The sequence below is a fragment of the Phoca vitulina genome, unplaced genomic scaffold (genome assembly GCF_004348235.1).
Source record: "Phoca vitulina isolate PV1807 unplaced genomic scaffold, GSC_HSeal_1.0 scaffold72, whole genome shotgun sequence".
Taxonomy (NCBI): domain Eukaryota; kingdom Metazoa; phylum Chordata; class Mammalia; order Carnivora; family Phocidae; genus Phoca; species Phoca vitulina.
In genome coordinates, this window is record NW_022589775.1 from 1,972,519 (window position 1) to 1,993,279 (window position 20,761).

Here is a 20,761-nt window from a genome sequence, read left to right on the forward strand (position 1 = left end):
TCTTTCTCATTGGTGTGTAGACTTATAAACTGGTTTTGATAAAAATACAGAATTTGATTGGCAAAATATATTGATAAAAATACCTACTTGATTTGAAATCTTTATTGACCAAGTCTTGTGAAATTTTATTTTACATTAGATTACAGGGCTTTTCATCTCCCTACCCCTGTAAATAATTTGCTTTTTACTTTTAAGCAGATAATGGTTTATATAAAAATACTCACAAGGGACAAGGGGCGCCTGGGTGGTTCAGTCAGTTAAGTGTCTGCCTTCAGCTCAGGTCATGATCTCAGAGTCCTGGGATCGAGCCCTGAGTCGGGCTCCCTGCTCAGCACGGAATCTGCTTCTTGCTCTTTCTCTCCCTTTGCCCCTTTCCCCCCGCTTGTGTTCTCTCTTTCTGTCTCAAATAAAGAAATAAATAAAATCTTTAAAAATAATAACAAAATAAAAATACTCACAAATTTACTTCTCCTGACTGACCAACTTGTGACATTTGCATACAAAAATTAAAATAAAATAAAATAAAATAAATGAAATAAAATATTTTTTGGCCATAACAAAGTATGTTTTCCTCATTAGCTTTTGACAGAAATTTGAAATGGGCTATTCCACAACTATATACAAAATTGAAGCAGCAAGATATTTTCATGGGAAAAAAATGTTCTCTTTATCAAGAAATGTTATATTCTTAAGGGAAATGAACATATGTTCCAAAGCCATAACTTGGTCCTAAAGAGAATTTGAAGAATGTCAGCTTCCCATGATGACGTTATCTAGAGGTTTAATTATGTCATTAAAATTAGATTTGCCATTATTAGGAAGCATCAAAGCATTTAGAACAAGATAAAGTTTCCAAAAAGAAAAAAAAGGTAGTGCACCCCTCTAGATTTTCAAAGGCTCCTCTGTGTGCATGCAGAGCTTTACAGGCAAAATTTTTCAAATACTTCATGTGGAAAGTAATCCTAACATGTGGATATGTTTCATTTCTAAAAACATTTTTACTTTTGTGGAAGTTTAGAACAAGATTAAATAAATTTTAAGACTTACAGACATTTCTGATGGAACAACCAAATCCTCTCCCTTCCCCCTGCCAAAAAAAAAAAAAAAAAAGTTGGATATATCAGAACAAAATAAAACAAGGGTCACAAGGAATTATGTGTCTAAAAGGAAAATCTCCAGCATTCTTTTGCAGCTGTTTACTGCTTGGCTGGTAAACAGTTCTAACCTGAATTTGGACCTCAGCCGATGGGTTTGCCATGGTTCACTGTGTAGAGACACTTGCCCAGATAGGCTAATAAGATTTATGCTCTTCTATCAAGTGTCACACCTCACAGGCCTAATAAGTAAGTGCAAACCTAGCACATAAGCAAAACATTCACACTGAGAAACTACTAGCTGGATATCTTGTATTTCTTAGTTTGTGTCCTGGGCAGATAGTTCCAACACAGAACTCTGCTGTCAACCCAGACCTGGTAATCATCCTTTCAACAAAAATCTGATGGCTTCTGTGTTCTAGATATTAAGGAGGAAGCTGTAAATAGCATTTGCAAGGCTCCTGCTCTCAGATAATTTATGAGACAGACATTAATAAAAAAGCACAGAAAGAAAGAAGATAAATACAGATTGTGACCTTGACACCTAAGAGATTGATTGGGACAGAGGCTTTCTTTAGAGAAAAGAAATATCAGTAGGAAGTTACAGTTGAGTCAAAGACCTAGGGATAAGATAGTGCTAGACATCCAAAAAGCTGTGGGAAAAGAATTCCAGGGGAAGGGCAAAGCCTCTGACTGGGGAAAGGGACCTTTCTTTTATTCAACAAGTAACACTGAACATTCCCTCAACACCAAGATCAGTATCATATGTAAACATCATTTCCTTGATGTAACAGGGAAGGCATTTTGGAGAAGTAGAGAGACACATATGTAAATGCTGTTACTTATGTGCAAGTGAATCACTGGTGAGTTAAAGGGGGTGACATTTGGATTGGGAGATTCAAGAAAATGATAAATTATATTTGATTTGATGGGAGAGGGGAGAGAGAGGAAAGGCAGCTGATGAGGAAGGAGTTAAAAATATTGGTGTGCTACCAGGTGATGCTGTTTGAGCCAGCCAGCAAGTAAGCAGGTTGAGTGATTGTTTTCTGTAGCTCCCTTGTAAACAGGAAGATGTAACGTAAGGACCCTTCCTACATTCAAATTACCTAAAGTATCCTTGGCAACAAGTACCAATCAGCTTGCCCTGGGTTCACTATTTCTGGGAGACTTTTGCTTGGATACATGTTGGTAGAGCTTCTGGTCCCAGAAGACCCAAGTGAAATGACAGGGAGCAAAGAAACTCAAGACCTGATAGCTTTTATTCAGTAGCTTTCATAGGAAATACCTGATCCAATGGGAACCCATTATCTTGACCATGTTTTGAGACTAAATGGTGGATGGCACTGATGTCTCATATTTCAGCTCAGCTTCAGTAGCTCACATGTCTTGTACCTTGGGGAATCATATGAAACTGACTAGAACCCCTTCCCAATGGCGATGGAAGATGGGGAGACCCAGCAGCAGCACATAGGGCTCCCAGGAAGCAGTCATCTTTTCTTTTTCTTTTTTTTTCTTTGTTTGTCTCAGATACTCTCATTTTGCTGGTTAAGTCCAGGAAATGGCTCATTTAGTCATTTTGAGAATTCTAATCTTTTTCCTCACTTAGTTACTCCCCACAAGGACCAGCAAGCACACAAGCCTTTGTGTGAGTCGCAAACTTTGCTGAAGACATGGTATAATGGAAAGGGACAGCAGATAACCTTGCTGAGTTGAGTATCTGACCTTTTGTTTCTATGCAATTCTTTGGGCATTTCTATCATCTTAGATTCTAGGCTTCTGTCCCACTTCTTGCCTCTTCTTCCCTTTTAACTGCTCCCAGAAACTCCAACAAAATGCCGCTTAACTATTCTTTTTTTTTTTTTAATTTTATCTTATTATGTTATGCTAGTCTCCATACAATACATCATTTGTTTTTGATGTAGTGATCCACGATTCATTGTTTTTTTATAACACCCAGTGCTCCATGCAGTACGTGTCCTCCTTAATACCCATCACCGGGCTAACCCATCCCCCCACCCCCCTCCCCTCTAAAACCCTCAGTTTGTTTCTCAGAGTCCATAGTCTCTCATGGTTCGTCTCTCCCTCCGATTCCCCCCCCCCTTCATTTTTCCCTTCCTTCTCCTAATGTCCTCCATGCTATTACTTATGTTCCACAAATAAGGGAAACCATATGATAATTGACTTTCTCTGCTTGACTTATTTCACTTAGCATAATCTCCTCCAGTCCCATCCATGTTGATGTAAAAGTTGGGTATTCATCCTTTCTGATGGCTGAGTAATATTCCATTGTATAGATGGACCACGTCTTCTTTATCCATTCATCTGTTGAAGGGCATCTAGGCTCTTTCCACAGTTTGGCTATTGCGGACATTGTTGCTATGAACATTGGGTGCATATGGCCTTCTTTTCACTACATCTGTGTCTTTGGGGTAAATACCCAGTAATGCAATTGCTGGGTCATAGAGTAGCTCTATTTTTAATTTTTTGAGGCACCTCCACACTGTTTTCCAAAGAGGCTGTACCAACTTGCATTCCCACCAACAATGTAAGAGCGTTCCTCTTTCTCCACAACCTCTCCAACATTTGTTGTTTCTTGCCTCGTCAATTTTTGCCGTTTTAACTGGTGTAAGGTGGTATCTCAGTGTGGTTTTGATTTGAATTTCCGTGATGGCTAATGATGATGACCATTTTTTCATGTATCTGTTAGCCATTTGTATGTCTTCTTCAGAGAAGTGTCTTTCATATCTTCTGCCCACTTTTTGACTTGATTATTTGTTTTTTGGGTGTTGAGTTTGAGAAGTTCTTTATAGATCTTGGATACCAGCCCTTTATCTGTAGTGTCATTTGCAAATATCTTCTCCCATTCTGTGGTTTGCCTCTTTCCTTTGCTGTGCAGAAGCTTTTTATCTTGATGAAGTCCCAAAAGTTCATTTTTGCTTTTGTTTCACTAGCTTTTGGAGATGTATCTTGAAAGAAGTTGCTGTGGGCGATGTCAAAGAGGTTACTGCCTATGTTCTCCTCTAGGATTTTGATGGATTCCTGTCTCACATTGAGGTCTTTCATCCATTTTGAGTTTATCTTTGTGTATGGGGTGTTAGAGAATGGTCGAGTTTTATTCTTCTGTATATAGCTGTCCAATTTTCCCAGCACCATTTATTGAAGAGACTGTCTTTTTTCCATTGCATGTTTTTTCCTGCTTTGTGGAAGATTATTTGACCATAGTGTTGAGGGTCCATATCTGGGCTCTCTATTCTGTTCCATTGGTCTATATGTCTGTTTTTGTGCCAGTACCATGCTGCCTTGGTGATCACTGCTTTGTAATATAGCTTGAAATCAGGCAACGTGATGCCCCCAGCTTTGTTTTTCTTTTTGAACATTTCCTTGGTGATTCAGGGTCTTTTCTGATTCCCATACAAATTTTAGTTTGTTCCAGCACTTTGAAAAATGTCTTTGAAATTTTGATTGGGATGGCATTGAAGGTATAGATTGCTCTGGGTAGCATAGACATTTTAACAATGTTTATTCTTCTGATCCATGAGCATGGAATGTTTTTCCATCTTTTTGTGTCTTCTTCAATTTCCTTCATGAGTTTTCTGTAGTTCCTAGAGTATAGATCCTTTACCTCTTTGGTTAGGTTTATTCCGAGGTATCTTATGGTTTTTGGTGCTATTGTAAATGGAATCGTTTCTCTAATTTCTCTTTCTACAGTTGCATTGTTATTATATAAGAAAGCAACTCTAGAAAGTTGGTGAATTCGGGATTTTTCTATTTTTTTGAGTGAAGCTTGGATGGCTATGTATTTCCCACTTAGGATTGCCTTTGCAGTATCCCATAGGTTTTGGACCGATGTGTTTTCATTCTCATTGGTTTCCATGAATTGTTTAAGTTCTTCTTTGATTTCCTGGTTGACCCAAACATTCTTGAGCAGAGTAGTCTTTAGCTTCCAAGTGTTTGAATTTCTTCCAAATTCTTTCTTGTGATTGAGTTCCAGTTTTAAGGCATTATGGTCTGAGAATATGCAGGGAATAATCTCAATCTTTTGGTATCGGTTGAGACCTGATTTGTGACCCAGTATGCGGTCTATTCTGGAGAAAGTTCCATGTGCGCTCAAGAAGAATGAGTATTCTGTTGTTTTAGGGTGGAATGTTCTGTACATATCTATGAGGTCCATCTGGTCCAGTGTGTCATTCAAAGCTCTTCTTCCTTTGTTGATTTTATGCTTAGATGATCTGTCTATTGCTGAGAGTGGAGTATTGGGGTCTCCTACAATTAACGTCTTTATTTTGGTTAACAGTTGGCTTATGTAGATGGCTACTCCCATGTTGGGGGCGTAGATATTTACAATTGTTAGATCTTCTTGTTGGAGAGACCCTTTAAGAATGATATAGTGTCCTTCTGTGTCTCTAACTACAGTCTTCAGTTTAAAATCTAACTTGTCTGATATAAGAATTGCTACCCCAGCTTTCTTTTGAGGTCTGTTGGCATGGAAGATGGATATCCATCCCTTCACTTTCAGTCTGGATGTATCTTTAGGTTCAAAATGAGTCTCTTGTAGACAGCATATGGATGGGTCCTGTCTTTTTATCCAGTCTGCAACCCTGTGCCGTTTTATGGGAGTATTTAGGCCATTCACATTGAGAGTGATTATTGAAAGATATGAATTAATTGTCATCATGTTGCCTGTGAAGACGTTGTTTTTATAGATTGTCCCTGTAAATTTCTGTTGTAGATCACTCTTGGGGTCTTTCTCCTTTTATAGAACCCCCCCTTAATATTTCTTTCAGGGCCGGCTTAGTGGTCACATATTCTTTCAGTTTCTGCTGGTCTTGGAAGCTCTGTATCTCTCCGTCCATTCTAAATGACAGCCTTGCCAGATAAAGTATTCTTGGCAGCATGTTCTTCTCGTTTAGTACCCTGAATATGTCTTGCCAGGCCTTTCTGGCTTGCCAGGTCTCTGTGGATAGGTCTGATGTTATTCTGATGTTCCTCCCTCTGTACGTAAGGAATCTCTTCCCCCTAACTGCTCTTAAGATGGTTTCCTTGGTTCTAAGGTTTACGAGTTTTGGCATGTTTTCCTTGATCTTGGGAGGGGTCCTCTCTGCCTCTAGGATACGAGTGTTTGTTTCATTCCCCAGATGAGGGAAGTTCTCAGCTATGATTTGCTCAAATATATCTTCTAGTCCTCTCTCTCTCTCCACCCCCTCAGGGATCCCAATAATTCTGACATTGGAACGCTTCATGGTGTCACTTATTTCTCTGATTCTATTTTCATGGATTTTGAGTTGTTTTTCCCTGGCCTTCTCTTTTCCCTTCTTGTCTATTAATTGGTCTTCTAGATCACTAATTCGTTCTTCTGCCTCACTTACCCTAGCTGTTAGATTATCTAGATTAGATTGGATCTCACTGATAGCATTTTTTTTTTTTTAAGATTTTCTTTATTTATTTGACAAAGAGAGAGGGAGGGAGAGCACAAGTAGGCAGAGAGGCAAGCAGAGGGTGAGGGAGAAGCAGGTTCCCCGCAGAGCAGGGAGCCTGATGTGGGGCTCGATCCCAGAACCCTGGGATCATGACCTGAGCCAAAGGCAGATGCTTAACGACTGAGCCACCCAGGCGCCCCCACTGATAGCATTTTTAAGTTCTGCCAATTCAGCTTTCATTTCTGTCCTTAGAGACTCTATGTTGCCATTAATTGATTTCTCCATTCTAGCTATTGTCTTCACAATTGTTACCCTGAATTCCATCTCCGAACATGTTGGTTATAACTGAATCCATTTGTAAATCTGTGACATAAGTCATAGTCTCTGAGTTTTTCCTATTTTGGGAGTTCCTCCTCCTAGTCATTCTGTTGAGGGGTGGTTGAGGGAATGTATAGAGTCCAAATTATTGACCAGAACCCAAGCAAGATGCACCTGTTTTCTTGGGACCTTAGGGTTGCTGGTCTCTTGTTTTCCCAGCCTGTCTTCTGCGGGAGGGGCCTGCTGCACTGTTACTCAGGCAACCCTGTTTGGGCAGAGTTGCCCTGCCCCCTGTGGTGGGAAATGGGCTCAGTGAAAACCGGCTTTTTGGGGCTTTTGTTCTCTGACGGCTTTCCCTGGAGGCTTTCTGTGTCTCCTTCGAGAGTCAGAGCAGAAGAGATCGTTTCCAACCCTCTGCCTCAGAGCAGAGATCACTGTCTCTTTGTCAGTGAGCTCTCCAGGCCACACTCTCTCTGTTTCTGTCTGTGCTGCTATAAACTGCAGTGTCCTGGGTTGTGCGCCCCTCAGCAGTGCTCCCAGTCCTCACCTCCAGGTCGGTGTATGTCTCTGCCCTTTGAGCTTCCAAAACTGCCAACCACCCCCAGTTCGCATGTGTCACCCTGCTGCTCTGGGATACAGTCCGAGGGGCTGCCCTAAAGTCCTTTCCCTGCCCCTATGGGTCTGCGCGTCTGTGCCCCGGCCCCAGCTCGGGAGGCTGTCTCTCACTGGCGGTGTAGGATCCCCATGGCCAGGCTCCCTCCCGCTGCCATTTATCCTCTGATATCTGCCCGCGGAATCACGGCTCCCCCTTCATACCTCAAAACCAACCGCCTGCAATATTCTGTTTGTAGAGATCCAGATCTACTTACATCTCAGGCTGATTTCATGGGTGTTCAGAGTGATCTGGTAGATATCCAGCTCAATTCCAGGGACCGGTTGGAATAGGGCCCCCTACTCCTCCACCATCTTTTCCAGGTTCCTGCTTAACTATTCTTATAGTTAACTAGCATTTACTCCATTGATCAGGGCTTTGCACTGCCAGTCAGAATGGGTGGCTGTTTGTATGTGTGACTCAAAAGGCTTGCCTGCACCAGAGTATTTCCACCACTGGTCAGACAGCAGTATCTGCAGTCCTCATGGCTATAGCCATACTTCTGACTTACCTCATGACCTCTGGAAGGCCCTTGTTAATCTGAGTCTGCTGCCTGAAGAAGGAAGCCTTATAACCAGTTTTCTTTCTTTCTTTTTTAATATTTTATTTATTTGAGAGAGAGAGGGAGAGGGAGAAGGAGATAGAGAAGGAGAAGCAGACTCCCCACTGAGCAGGGACCCTGATGTGGGGTTCGATCCCAGGACCCTGAGGTCATGACCTGAGCCTAAGGCAGATGCTTAACCCATTGAGCCACCCAGGTGCCCCCTATAACCAGTTTTCATACCCAGTCAGCCATTAACATTTTTTTAAAGGGCAGAATGACTCTCCAGAATGGTTGGAGATTGAGGATAGACAAGGGGAGGAGTGACAGAAGTCACATGGCTCGAGCTACTATTGGGAAGGCAGCATGATCTATGATGGGTCAATCCTGATACCTGGGGTGAGAGTGACAGTGTGCCCAGCTACGGGACGTGGGGGAGGTTTGCAGGCACAGATGGAAGGAGGAGCTCTAAAGAAGGATAGGTTTGTGCACATATGTGTGGCACACACAGTGTAGAAGACAAAATTTTTGGCTTCCCAATTTTGCTTCAGGCTGGCTCCTATCCTATAGCCCAGACAGATTCAGTGACCCTGTCTGACCTTAGAGGAATTTTGCAGACAGACTCCCTTGTGATCTTGCCTAAGTGAAGTAGCTTGGATAACTATATGATAGCTAGAGGCAAGAATCTATACCAAATATAAAGTTTGCTGCCTTGCTTTTCATTTGCTCTTAAGAATTTTCACAATCAATATAATCCATAGCTTTTTTCCCCAAAAGAACTCAGTAGATCACTTTACCTCCTTAATATTGATTTACTTAAAATTCTAGTTTTAGCAGAGGAAGCCTAGTCCTTAGTCTTTACAAATACAGCAAAAACAGTTTATTAAAAATGTAAGGGGTCCAAATTAAAGGAATATGAATTATTTAGTATTTTATTTATCATTGAAACATTTAGCAATCCTCTTTATTTTAATTTTTTAATAAAGATTTTATTTATTCATTTCAGAGAGAGAGAGAGAGAGAACACTTGAGTGCAAGCATGAGCAGGGGAAGGGGCCGAGGGAGAAGCAGACTTCCCGCTGAGCAGAGAGCCCAACTCGACTCGGGACTCCATCCCAGTACCCTGGGATCAAGACCTGAGCCAAAGTCAGACTCCCAACCAACTGAGCCACCCAGGCTCCTGCAATCCTTTCTTTGAACGAAGAACCCATGAATCATTGAGATTAAGGTGTAATAGTTTATGTATAAATTTGTGATACCAATTTTTTGGATTTTTTTAAAAGATTTTATTTATTTATTTTTAAAGAGAGAGAGAGAGTGTGAGTGGGGGGAGAGGCAGAAGCAAAGGGAGAGAGAGAATCTCAAGCAGACTCCCGCTGAGCATGGAGCCAGGTGCGGGACTTGATCTCACCACCCTGAGATCATGCCCTGAGCCTAAATCAAGAGTCAGATGCCCAACTGACTGCGCCACCCAGGTGCCCCTCGCTTTTTGGATTTTTAAAGTTATGGTAGTTCTATTCAGTTTTCCCCTTACATTATACATTTGGGGAAATCTGGTACTGATTTTCCTATATAGTAAAAATATCATTTCTCAATTTATGTCTGAAAATTTAAAAACTGATCAGTATAAAACAAAATAAAAAGTACTTTGAATTATTGACTACTCAGGTAACTACTCTAACTACTCCGAATTATTCACTGTTAATATTTTGTTTTACTTCCTTTTCGTGTTTTTTCTATTCAGATATATTAGCAAATATATAAATATACAGAGTACCATACTTGTGTTGGTACAGGTGTATATGTGTATATGTTTATACCTAAACCAAATTTATAGCATGCTGGATAAATAGTTTTAAATGATGCTTTGTTACCTAACAATTTGTCATTGAGTATTCTTCAAAAACATAAATTTTAAACCATCCAGAGGATTTTATTTTACTATCTCATGTTGGACATTTCATTTGTTTCCAATTATTTATTATTAAAAATAACAGACTACACTGAATATTTTTATATATGAATTTTCTACTTACCTTTGGGGGAATCACTGGGTCAAGGGTCATGAATGACTATTTATAAATGATGTTTGGTGCATATTTTCAAATTCTCCTCTGGAAGAGATGTGTGAGTTTCTCCCTTCTTCATATATATACAAAGGTACCATGTCATTGTATTCTCATCGACACTGGGGAATATAAGGCTAACAATGACTTTGCTAATTTGCTGGACAAAACTGTCTCTGATTGTTTTGCTTTAAATTTTTATCATTTTATCTCTGATTGCTACATTGGTAGCTTTATAAGAAATATTATTTTTCCTTTCCCTTTTTTAGCCTTGAAAAATAACAATCATAGTTGTTTCATGGGGAAATTGGGAAACACAAATATGTGTGAAAGTGCTATATGAATATTAGGAAGCATTATTGTTGTGAAGCCATCATGGCAAGAATGAGACATCTTTATTCAGTGACAGCCAGCTACAAATATTAGCATTCCTGATGCTTGTCGTCTTCTGAAACAGCGGCCCTTGGTGCCCAGGTTGCATTTATTCATTTCTCTTCTGATCTCAACCCCAGCTGGGGTAGACAGGTCGTGAAAGTTCAGACTCTTCTCTCCCTACCAGACCCTTGCTATAAGCACTTGCAGCTGTCTCTCTGCATTCTGCCCCTGAGCCTTCTCCAACATAGGAGTCTCCTAGCTGGCTGGCATTGGGCAGCCCAAAGGTGCATGCATGGGGGAGGGATTCACATCAGGGGGAACCCTGAACCAAAGGGAGATGGGAGTGTTCCAGTTGCCCATCTTTTGGTTGATCAGTTCTGGGAGGCATTCCATTTATGCTTCTCAGGATTTCTGGCAGAATCCCACTTTGTTGCCAATAGCAGAGACCTTAATAATGCACCATGTAATGGCCTTCCTCCTTTGGTGTTCTGACTTTCTTTCCTCCCTGACTTCTGTTTCTTAGGATCGGCTTCAAAATAAACCAACCATAATCAAGTCCTTAGTCTAGACTTTCCTCTAGGGAAACCCTAAACTAAGATACCATCCTTTCCCTTCTCCTCCAGTAGTGCTGAGCTCTTCTCCTTCCCCTGTAGAACATTCATTTAACTAACTCAGCCATTACATACTGAGTGCTGACCAGGTGCCAGGCAGCATTATTGTGGGAGACAGGGATACAGACTCAAATTCTGGCCATCGGGGAGCTACAAGCTAATGCAGCAGGCAAAAAATGAGCACAATAAATAGGTAAACTAAAGTTCATAAGTACCAAGGAGCAAAAAGTAAGGGAGATAGGAAATGTCTGGGGTTGTAATTTCACACAATATGGACAGGGGAGACCTTACTGAGAAGGTTGCATTTGAATAAAGATCTGAAGACGGTAAAGGAATGAGCCATGTCTCTATCTATAGGAAAAATACTCCATCTGAGAAGAAAGTGAATACATGGGCCTTAAGATGGCAGCATTTCTGGAGCATGTAGAAGTATGGGGAAGGCCAATGTGGTTCAACAAGGTGACAGAGGAGGAGAATGGTTAGGGAGCTAACTGGATGTTAGATCACATAGGAACTTGAAGGTCTTTGCTGTTTACTTTGCCATTTGGTGGGAAATTCCTGGAGAGTTTTGAGCATAAGAATCTCATGGTCAAAAAAAAAATTATTCTGTCCACTGTACTAAATGTAGTCTTTAGGATGACGAGGGCAGCAGCAGAGACCTGGTAGGAGGTTATGGCAGAAATCCAGGAGAAAGATGATTGTGGCTTGGACTTGAGTCTTAGCATGGAGGTGATGAGAAGTGTTTGATTCTGGATATATTCCCAGGCTGGATTTGATAGAATTTGCTGATGGATGGATAGGATTTGGCGTGTGACAGAGGTAAAGAATCATGGGCTGGAAGAATTGTGTTTGCCATTTACTGGGTTGGCGAAATGAGTGAGAGAAGGGAAGGTTCAAGGAGGTCTATCAGGAGCCAAACTTTCCACATATTAAATATTAATATTAAATAAACCACATATTAAATAAACCTATTTATTACTCCCCATGGGAAATGTCAAGGAAAGTAGGTGGTTGCATATATGAATCTGGATTTAAGAAAGGTCAGAGCTGGAGGTATAAATTAGGGAGTTGCTAGTATATAGATGACATTTTGAAACTTCTTGGATGAGATTTCCAAGGGAGTATGTGTGGATAGAAAAGAGAAGAGATCCAAATATGGTATATTAGTCTGCCAGGGCTGCCATGACAAAATACCACAGACTGGGTGGCTTCAACAGATTTTTATTTTTCATAGCTGTGGAGGCTGGAGGTCCAAGGTCAAGGTGCCCACGGTAGTGGTTTCTCCTGAGGCTTCTGTCTTTGATGTGCAGATGGCACCTTTTCTCTGTGTGCTCACATGACCTTTTCTCAGTGTGTTTGCATCTCTGGTGTCTCCTTCCTTATGACCTCATTTACCTTAATTACCTCTTAAAAGACCCTAACCTCCCCTAAGCATACACATTCTAAGGTATTGGGGGTTAGGGCTTCTATCAACACACAAATTTTAGGGGGATACAGTTCAGCCCCACAGGTAGCTGTCAGGGACATTCTGAAGTTAGGATGATGGAGAGATAAGAAGGGATAGTCAAACAATACTGAGATGGTGAGGAGAGAATGGTAAGAGAAAAAACTAAAAGATACCATACAAAATAAAGAGAATAGGAAGAGATAGAAAGAGGAGAAGGTGATCAGTTGTGTAGAAAGACTGTCGATAGGCCAGGTACCATGAGGACTGAGGATGAATATTGAATTTAGAAATGTGGAGATCATTGATTACCTTTGTACGATTAGTAGTGGTAGAGTGATGAGGTTGGGCACCTGACTGTAGTGGATTCAAGAAGAATTAAAGAAAGGGAAATCAGAGGGAGGGAATAAAGATAACTCTTTGAAGAATTTTTTAAAAATATCATGTTGTGGGGGCCTGGGTGACTCAGTCGTTAAGTGTCTGCTTTCAGCTCAGGTCATGGTCCCAGGGTCCTGGGATCGAGCCCCACATTGGTCTCTCTGCTTGGTGGGAAGCCTGCTTTTCCCTCTCCCACTCCCCCTGCTTGTGTTCCCTCTCTCGCTGTCTCTCTGTCAAATAAATAAATAAAATCTTTTAAAAAATATCATGTTGTGGTCTTAACCTCAAGCCTTATGAATGGAGATGAGCATAATATTGATGGATTCATTGATGTATTGGAATTTGGAGTCAACCTCACAAAATTAGCTAAAATTTAGACTTCCCATCTAAGATGATGTGGTAGGCAGAATAATGTCCTCCCCCAAATGTTCATGTCCTAATCCCCCAAACCTGTGACTTAGTTACCTTTCGTGGTAAAAAGGACTGCAGATGTGATGACATTAAGGATCATGAAATGAGACCATCCTGGTTTATTAGGGCATTTATATTTAAATGTAATCACAAATGTGCTTATGAGAGAGAGGCAGGAGTGACAGAGTCAGAGAGAGATTTGAAGATCCTACATTGTTGGTTTGGAAGTTGGAGGAAGGAGCTATGAACCAAAGAAGCTGACACCTCTTAGAAGCTGAAAAAGACAAGGAAATGATTCTCCCCTAGAGCTTCCAGAAGGAGCACAGCCCTGCTGACACCTTGATTTTAGCACTATAAGACCTAATTTTAGACTTCTGACCTTTAAAAATGTAACATAATGAATTTGTGTTGTTTTGTGGCAATTTGTTATAGTAGCTATAGGAAACTAATGAAGATGGCATAAGGGGGAAACCATTGCGGACCTTGCAGTATAGAGGATTAGTGTTGACCTTAGATCCAGTCAAGAGGATCCCTAACCTAGGTCTCATTCTTTAAAGGGCACACTCTGGAAGACCTCCCACTGTAGGATGAAGGGTCCATGGAATGAAGGGAATGTTGCCCATCTGAGCCCATGCTCTGCCTTTTTTGGACCACAGCATCCTAGAATTCCTGCTCAAACAGCACTGAACCTGTTTCCAGTGTCTCTATGGATGCTCAGATTAGATTCTCCAGGAAGCTGACTCTGAAGAGTTTAGCATTTAACATGTATAGAAAGGAGTGGCTTTGAGATGGACATCAAGGGAAGCTCATGGAAGGAAGCAAGATTGGGCAGAGGGAGAAGTTGAGCTGTGTCACAGGTCCTGTGAATGGCATGGGAGCTCTGGAGCTAGAATGACCTTTCTCAGTTGGTGCAAGCTGGCCCAGGGTGGGCAGGCCTTATAGTCTCACATGCATCAGTCGCTGAATGTGGGTTGCCCCTAGAATGAGCATGACCTTGGTGATGAGGCTTTCTGCAGTTGAAGCAACCCTAAAGGGGCTAATAAACTAAAAACTGTCTATCTGCCTACTTTACTCCCCCAAAATGGGGCAACATGTCTTTCATTGAGGGGAAATCTTGGTGTCACAACACAGGGCTCACTTTGGCAGACCCCTTCCTAGGGACTGTCATCTTGAGAGGAGACAACTACACTGGTGCATATACCCCTGTTCCCAAGTATGTTCAATGGAAGGCTGATTGTAGGGTGTGGGGCATGGAGGGTGAGCTTATATTTGTGAGCTGGGATTTCTACAGGTGTGTTCATGAAGGCCTTTCAGGTGTGGATGGAGCTTGGGTAGGAAGAAAATTGGAGCAGGCCTGAGGCCAAAGGCTGGGGGCTGGCTCTCCCTACACTCTGTATTCTGTCCCAGGACACCAAATGGCCAGAGAATTCTAAATTTGAACCTGATTTCTCAGGTTGTTATGCAGAAGTATTTCTCAAGGTAGAAGAGTAGAACAGAACCTATTTGATTTCACAGCTTAGTTTAAATCTTTTTATAACTTTAGACAGATGGAATATAATCCTCTATTTATACTCTTGCCCTGAGCCCTGCAAATGTGGTAGGGGGTTTAGCTGATCACCTACCCCTATTGGATCACTTCCGGATAAATTCTGCCTTAGAAATTTGCCTGACACAAGGGGCAATTTAGCACACTGCATGAAGTATAATTTTTTTCCAACTGAAGTCCTGAAATTTAAATTTTTCATATTATACTTCGGTCTATCTTGTTTAGTAAAAGAAAATGGGGTATACAGAATTTCTACTTAGGAATTATGGTCAGATTCATTTCTACCCATCCCCAGTCAGTCATATGGTCCCCATTGCCTTTGTTCTTAGATCTATAAGCATTGGAGTAGCTGTTTTTACTGGATTGTTTTCCAGTACTCTGTGGGCCAGTGGGAGCCATGCTGGGAAGCAATCACAAGTTCATGGCAAGGACACTTCCCAGCTGCTAAGCTCCTTTAGGGCAATAAAGGACCAGCCCTCGCCTAGATGGAGAGACCTTTCTGGAGACATATGTCTCTTGATACAAACAGACCATTTCCCTTCTCAACTGGGGGCCAGGGTAACAACTTAAGCTAAAGGTGGTTAGAACTGACTTGTTTAGAGGAAGCATCCAAAGGAGACATATTAGTGTTACTAAGTTCTTGAAGGGTACCCTTTTCCTATCATTATTTAAGCTTGCTGTGTTATCTTTTTTTTTTTTTTTTCATTCTGTGACTTACCCAGAGTCTTTCCAATATGTTTTTCTGTTTACCTCAGTTGGCCATAGTTGCTAGCATGGCAAGAGCCCTAAGTGTCACTTACATTTGAAATACCTTCCCCCAATCCCACCCTACTTTCAGGTTCACTCCCTACATCTAGCTTACTTTACTCTCCTGACTTTACTCTTCTGAATTTTTCTTTGCTGATTGCCTGAACCGCAAATCGGAAATTGCTCTACTTTACCCTAGTAAACTTTACTGTCAGAACTATAGTTGGATTTTTCTCTGCTAATATCTCTTTTAGCTCAAGGTAATGGTTAAATCTTGGGAATTAGAACTCACAGTGCTCAATGCTGATATAGATAGCTATCTTTAACCTTTAAAAAGTCCATAAATTGGACAAAAAGCTAAAGCAAAATTAATGTTAAATTATTCTGTTTCAAGGTGGTGAGTATAACAGAAATTGATTGTCATAATAATTCTCCCTAATATTGTTACAGTCTCAATGGGATAGAACAGCAAGTGCTTATTTAGCTTCTGAGTCAGTAGGTTCAGCCAATCAGTCCTGGATTGGACTTATCTCATGAGCTTACTCTTAGATATAGGTTGGGTAGGTGGCTCTGCTGACTTGGCTAGGCTCTCTTACAAGTGTGGGTGGCTTTTAGGATGGCCTTGACTAAGATAACTGGGGTAACTCAGCTCTGGTCCTTGTGTCTCTCTTCCTTCTGGCACAGATGGCTAGCCTGGGAATGTCCTACTTATGGCAGTGGCAGAGAGTCTGAACAAGTAAATTCAATCATGTTTTTGGCTCAGGTCATGATCTCAGGGTTGTGAGATCGAGCCTGACATCGGGCTCTGTGCTCAGCACAGAGTCTGCTTGAGATTCTCTCTCTCCTTCTCCCTCTGCCCATCCCTCCTGCTCATGTGCACATCTCTCTCTCTCTCAATAAGTAAATAAATAAATAAAATCCTAGGAAAAAAATAAATTCAATCATGCAAGTGACTTTCATGCCTTTGCTTCTGTCACACTTGTCATAATCTCACTGGCCTTAGGCAAGTCAAGTGACCTAGCACAGAATGAGAGAGCACTTATCAGCATAGGGAGGAGTGACAAGCTGGGGCCATTATTACCTTTGATCTACCACTGGGGTAATTTTTTTTCTTACCCCCCCCCCTTTTTTTTTTGCTTTTCTGCATTTTATGATTTTTCTACAATAAACACCTATAGCTTGTTTAATAAAGGAAAATTTCCAAACTAGAACAGATTAAAAATCATTAGAAACTTAGAAATCACTTTATATAATAAATACATTTGGCTACACCATTGGCTAAAGTATGTAATACTTTATAAAAACTTCCTAAAGCAGTTAACCTGCTTGAGACCCAGGTTATTCTCATACTGGGTAAGAACATCTTTCCCTTTTTCTATTTACTGTGACTGGAGCTGATAATTGAATGCTGAAATTTATTTCTCCTGTAGACTGGAATGTGCAAGTAGTGCTCTGGCTGGGATTAAGTGCCAAGCACCGAACCCAATGAACTGTGTATTTCTGTAAGCTATTTACAGTGAGTTTGGAATTTCATAAAACTAAAATACAATGCACCAGAGTCTACTCATTTATCTTCTTTTTACATGAACTTTTTAGTGACCAAGGGATCTTCGTGCTTTTAGAGGGATATGAAGCATGCAACTCTGGCTCGGTTGAAGAAGTTTGTCATTTTTGCACTGTATCTGGTAGCTAAAATGTTCAGATTCTGACCATGGAACAGACTTTAGCATGATTATGGTCCAATTGTCAAGCTTGAAAGAAATGCCACCTCATCAGAGAGGTCTTTCTAGACTATCCAATGAAATAGTTCCTCTCTACTCTTATTCCCTAGCTCACTCTCTTCTTAGTTTCTTTCACACAGCTACCATTGTTCCTAGTTATTTAATTAATTGACTGTTTGCGTGCTTATTTATTTTCCTCTCTACTTCACCCAGATGTAAGCTCCTTAACAGCAGGGGCCATACCTGTCTTGTTCATAGTGGCCCTCCTAATGCCCAGCACAATGTCTGGAATGACATGTGTATTAGATGAAGGAAGAACCATCATAATTTAAAATTTACGTTTGAAAATCATATGTGCTAATTACCCAATTCCTCATTTTTTTTAATCTTTTGGTTATAAGATAAAAGGAACAAGCAACACTTTTTTCTTTCCTCCTAGCGGTAGACAGTTTGTTGCATTTCTGCAAGAGGCCCTGTACAAAAGTGTCTTCAATAGACACCTGGTTAATTAGAATAAACATCAACTTTTTGGTAGTGATGGGGGTTATAGGGTCAGAATCCCAAGTATAGATGAGTCTAAAACATTCGCGGTAGAACCACTGTCTGGGACTCATGGTCATTGATGTTCAGGCCCAGTAAACTCCTGATCCTGAGGAAAATCTGTAACTTGAAATCTACTCAATAAAATATTGCTTCGTTGTATGGGCTAACTGGTGAAGAGGTGTTTGTGTGGGGGTATTTGCATCATCAAGATTAGGTGAAGACAGATGAAAAGGTCACAACAAGAAAACAATAGAAAAATCCAGTCATCCTTTTTTCTCAAAGGAAAAAAAATAAATAAAAAATACCTTGCCATTTTTCACAGCTAATTTATTTAGATCTTAGTGTCTCTTATTTAGGAAGGCAGATAAGTGTCAAGAAGCAGTTTTTTCTTAGTCTTAATTTTATGGGGATTGCTGAAATTTTCTGGTTAAATAATACCAGTGCCCAAATAATACCAGTTGTTTGGTGAGGACTCAAAGACACCCCACAGGAGCATTGGGAAGAAGGCTGCCCAACAGCGTTGGCATATTGAAACTGTTGTTCTGCCCATTTTTTCCCTTGAATTTCCACTTTTTGAATGAATTTGTCTCTTTTGATCCTAATTTTTATTTCTGTCCAGAACTCATGAACTTAATACATTGACTTCCCTCCAGAAACACTTCCATTTTCTCTGCCTATCAGAACCTCCTGAGCCCATGAAGGCCTGCTTTAGTTTGCTAGGGCTGCCAAAAAAAAAAGGGGAGGGGCACCACAAGCTGGGTAGCTTAAACAGAGAAATTACTTTCTCACAGTTCTGGAGACTAGATCTTTGATCACGGTTGTCTGCAAGTTTGGCTTGCAGGGCTATGAGGGAAGGTTCTGTTCCATGAGGGGTGTGCAATTCAACCCATAGCAACCTGGCTCCAGCAGAGTCTGTTCCTCTTGATATTGTGTAACCAAGTCCTAAACAAGCTGTGATAGAATAAGGTCCATGGCTCCATCAGCATGAGGGGTTTTCCTAAGCTCTTGGGTCTAGGCTGAGACTCTAAGACTCACATGTCCATAGAGATGGGATCTCTCAAATTCCTGTTGAATTTCCCAAATCTGCATATTTGGTCTTTTCCATTGGCTTCTGAATGTATGTTCCAGCTTCCCTATACCTTATTCTTCATGGTGGTGACTGGATATTCTGCTTAGCTCTTAACAAACTTCTCTCCTTGTGATAGAAGCTCTCACCTTAGGTTAAGCACCAGAATCATAGAACTACTTCAGACAAGTGAAAAAGATGTATTTTTATTAAATTTTAATACACATCTCTCATTAAATACCAATGTCTCTACTCTCAGGTCTCACACCAAGAAGAGTGACCAGCCCTACCACTGATGTGGTAACAAACGGGACCACCTTCCAAAAACTGCTGTTTGTACAACAGTGTTGCTGCTCACATGCTAATTAAATACTAACAACTAATGGGATCTTACTTCATCAACTCTCTGTGCAATAATAAAATAATAATAATAGTAATACCATTTACTCAGTATTCACTAAATGTCAGTCATAACTCTGTAAGGTAGACACCACTTCTGTCCCTGTTTTTCAGATAAGAAAACTAAGCCTTAAGATGTCAGGGTGGATCATTTACTAGTTATACAACTAGTAAATGGTTGACATAGTATTTGAATTTGGGTGCGCCTAGAATTTAAGCACACTTTGCTATACTGTTAGCTATTCTCCCCTACCTTGCATTTACTACCAAGTGGTCTCTCCTAACTCAGGTAGGCTAGTTTTTGGCATCTTTCCTGATTTGCCAGACCATTTGGAATCCCAGCATGTCTTGAGGAAAATGCCTCCATGATAGGACACGGCTAACAGCTCCTAACCTTCAGCTTCTGCTTATTCTCTTTTATGTTCTTGAATCTGTTTTGCTACATCTTGTCCTACTTCCTGTGCTTTCCATGTTAAAGGCCATCTTCCAAAACACCTACGGAATTATCAAGGGGACTAAAATTTTCATTTGCAAAATAATCAATGAGTATTTTGTGCCATAATCTAAAATGCTTCCAATAGTCAACTGTTAGGAAAATCTGCCTCTGAATGCAGACATGGTATAAGCAGCGGACATCTGCCCAGTTTCAGTATTGGTCGTAGAAAAGTCTTTTTAAGTTTACACCTCATAATATGCTATTGCAGGAAAATGCTTCTTAGCAGTTTTCATAGAATCTTGTCTTTTACACAACAATAAAAGGCAATTCTCCATTTCTGTGCAGCTATTTAGCAAATTAAAATTCTCTTCTCAAGTTTGAGAGGACAAAAGAGTAGTTAAGGATATTTGATTTGAGATAATCACTTACACTATGGGTGAAAGCCAAAGTTGTTCCTTATAATGCAATAACCACTGAATTTTAAATAAGTAACACAGATGAGTCTCATTCTATGCATAGATAAATAGTTGTATGAAAATCAAAAATTTTTAAATGGAATTACATTTTAAATATATAATATCCATGAATTACTTATAGGATTTTTTATAGTAGAATGTTTGTTTTGTATAAATAATTGCTCGGTATTCACTAATATGAATTCAGTTACTTAATTATGATAGTGAATTTGTTTTTAAAAAGAACATATGTAGTATACACACAAAGTACATATAAAGTACACATATTTATAACAGTTTCAGAAAGAAAAGAAATAATGCATGTTTGTAAAGGACATTGATATTTCTAAAATTGTAAATATAATGTTTGATATTTGAAAAATAAATGTATTAAATTATAGGAAATACTATATCATTCTGGCTTAAGGTGGGCAAAAGTTAGCAACCATAAAAGAAGAAAGCAGAAATCAGAGATTTTTAGTTTTAGCTAAGGACCAATTTATACTTTTAGTATAGCATTTCTGTTTGTTCAACTTTTTTT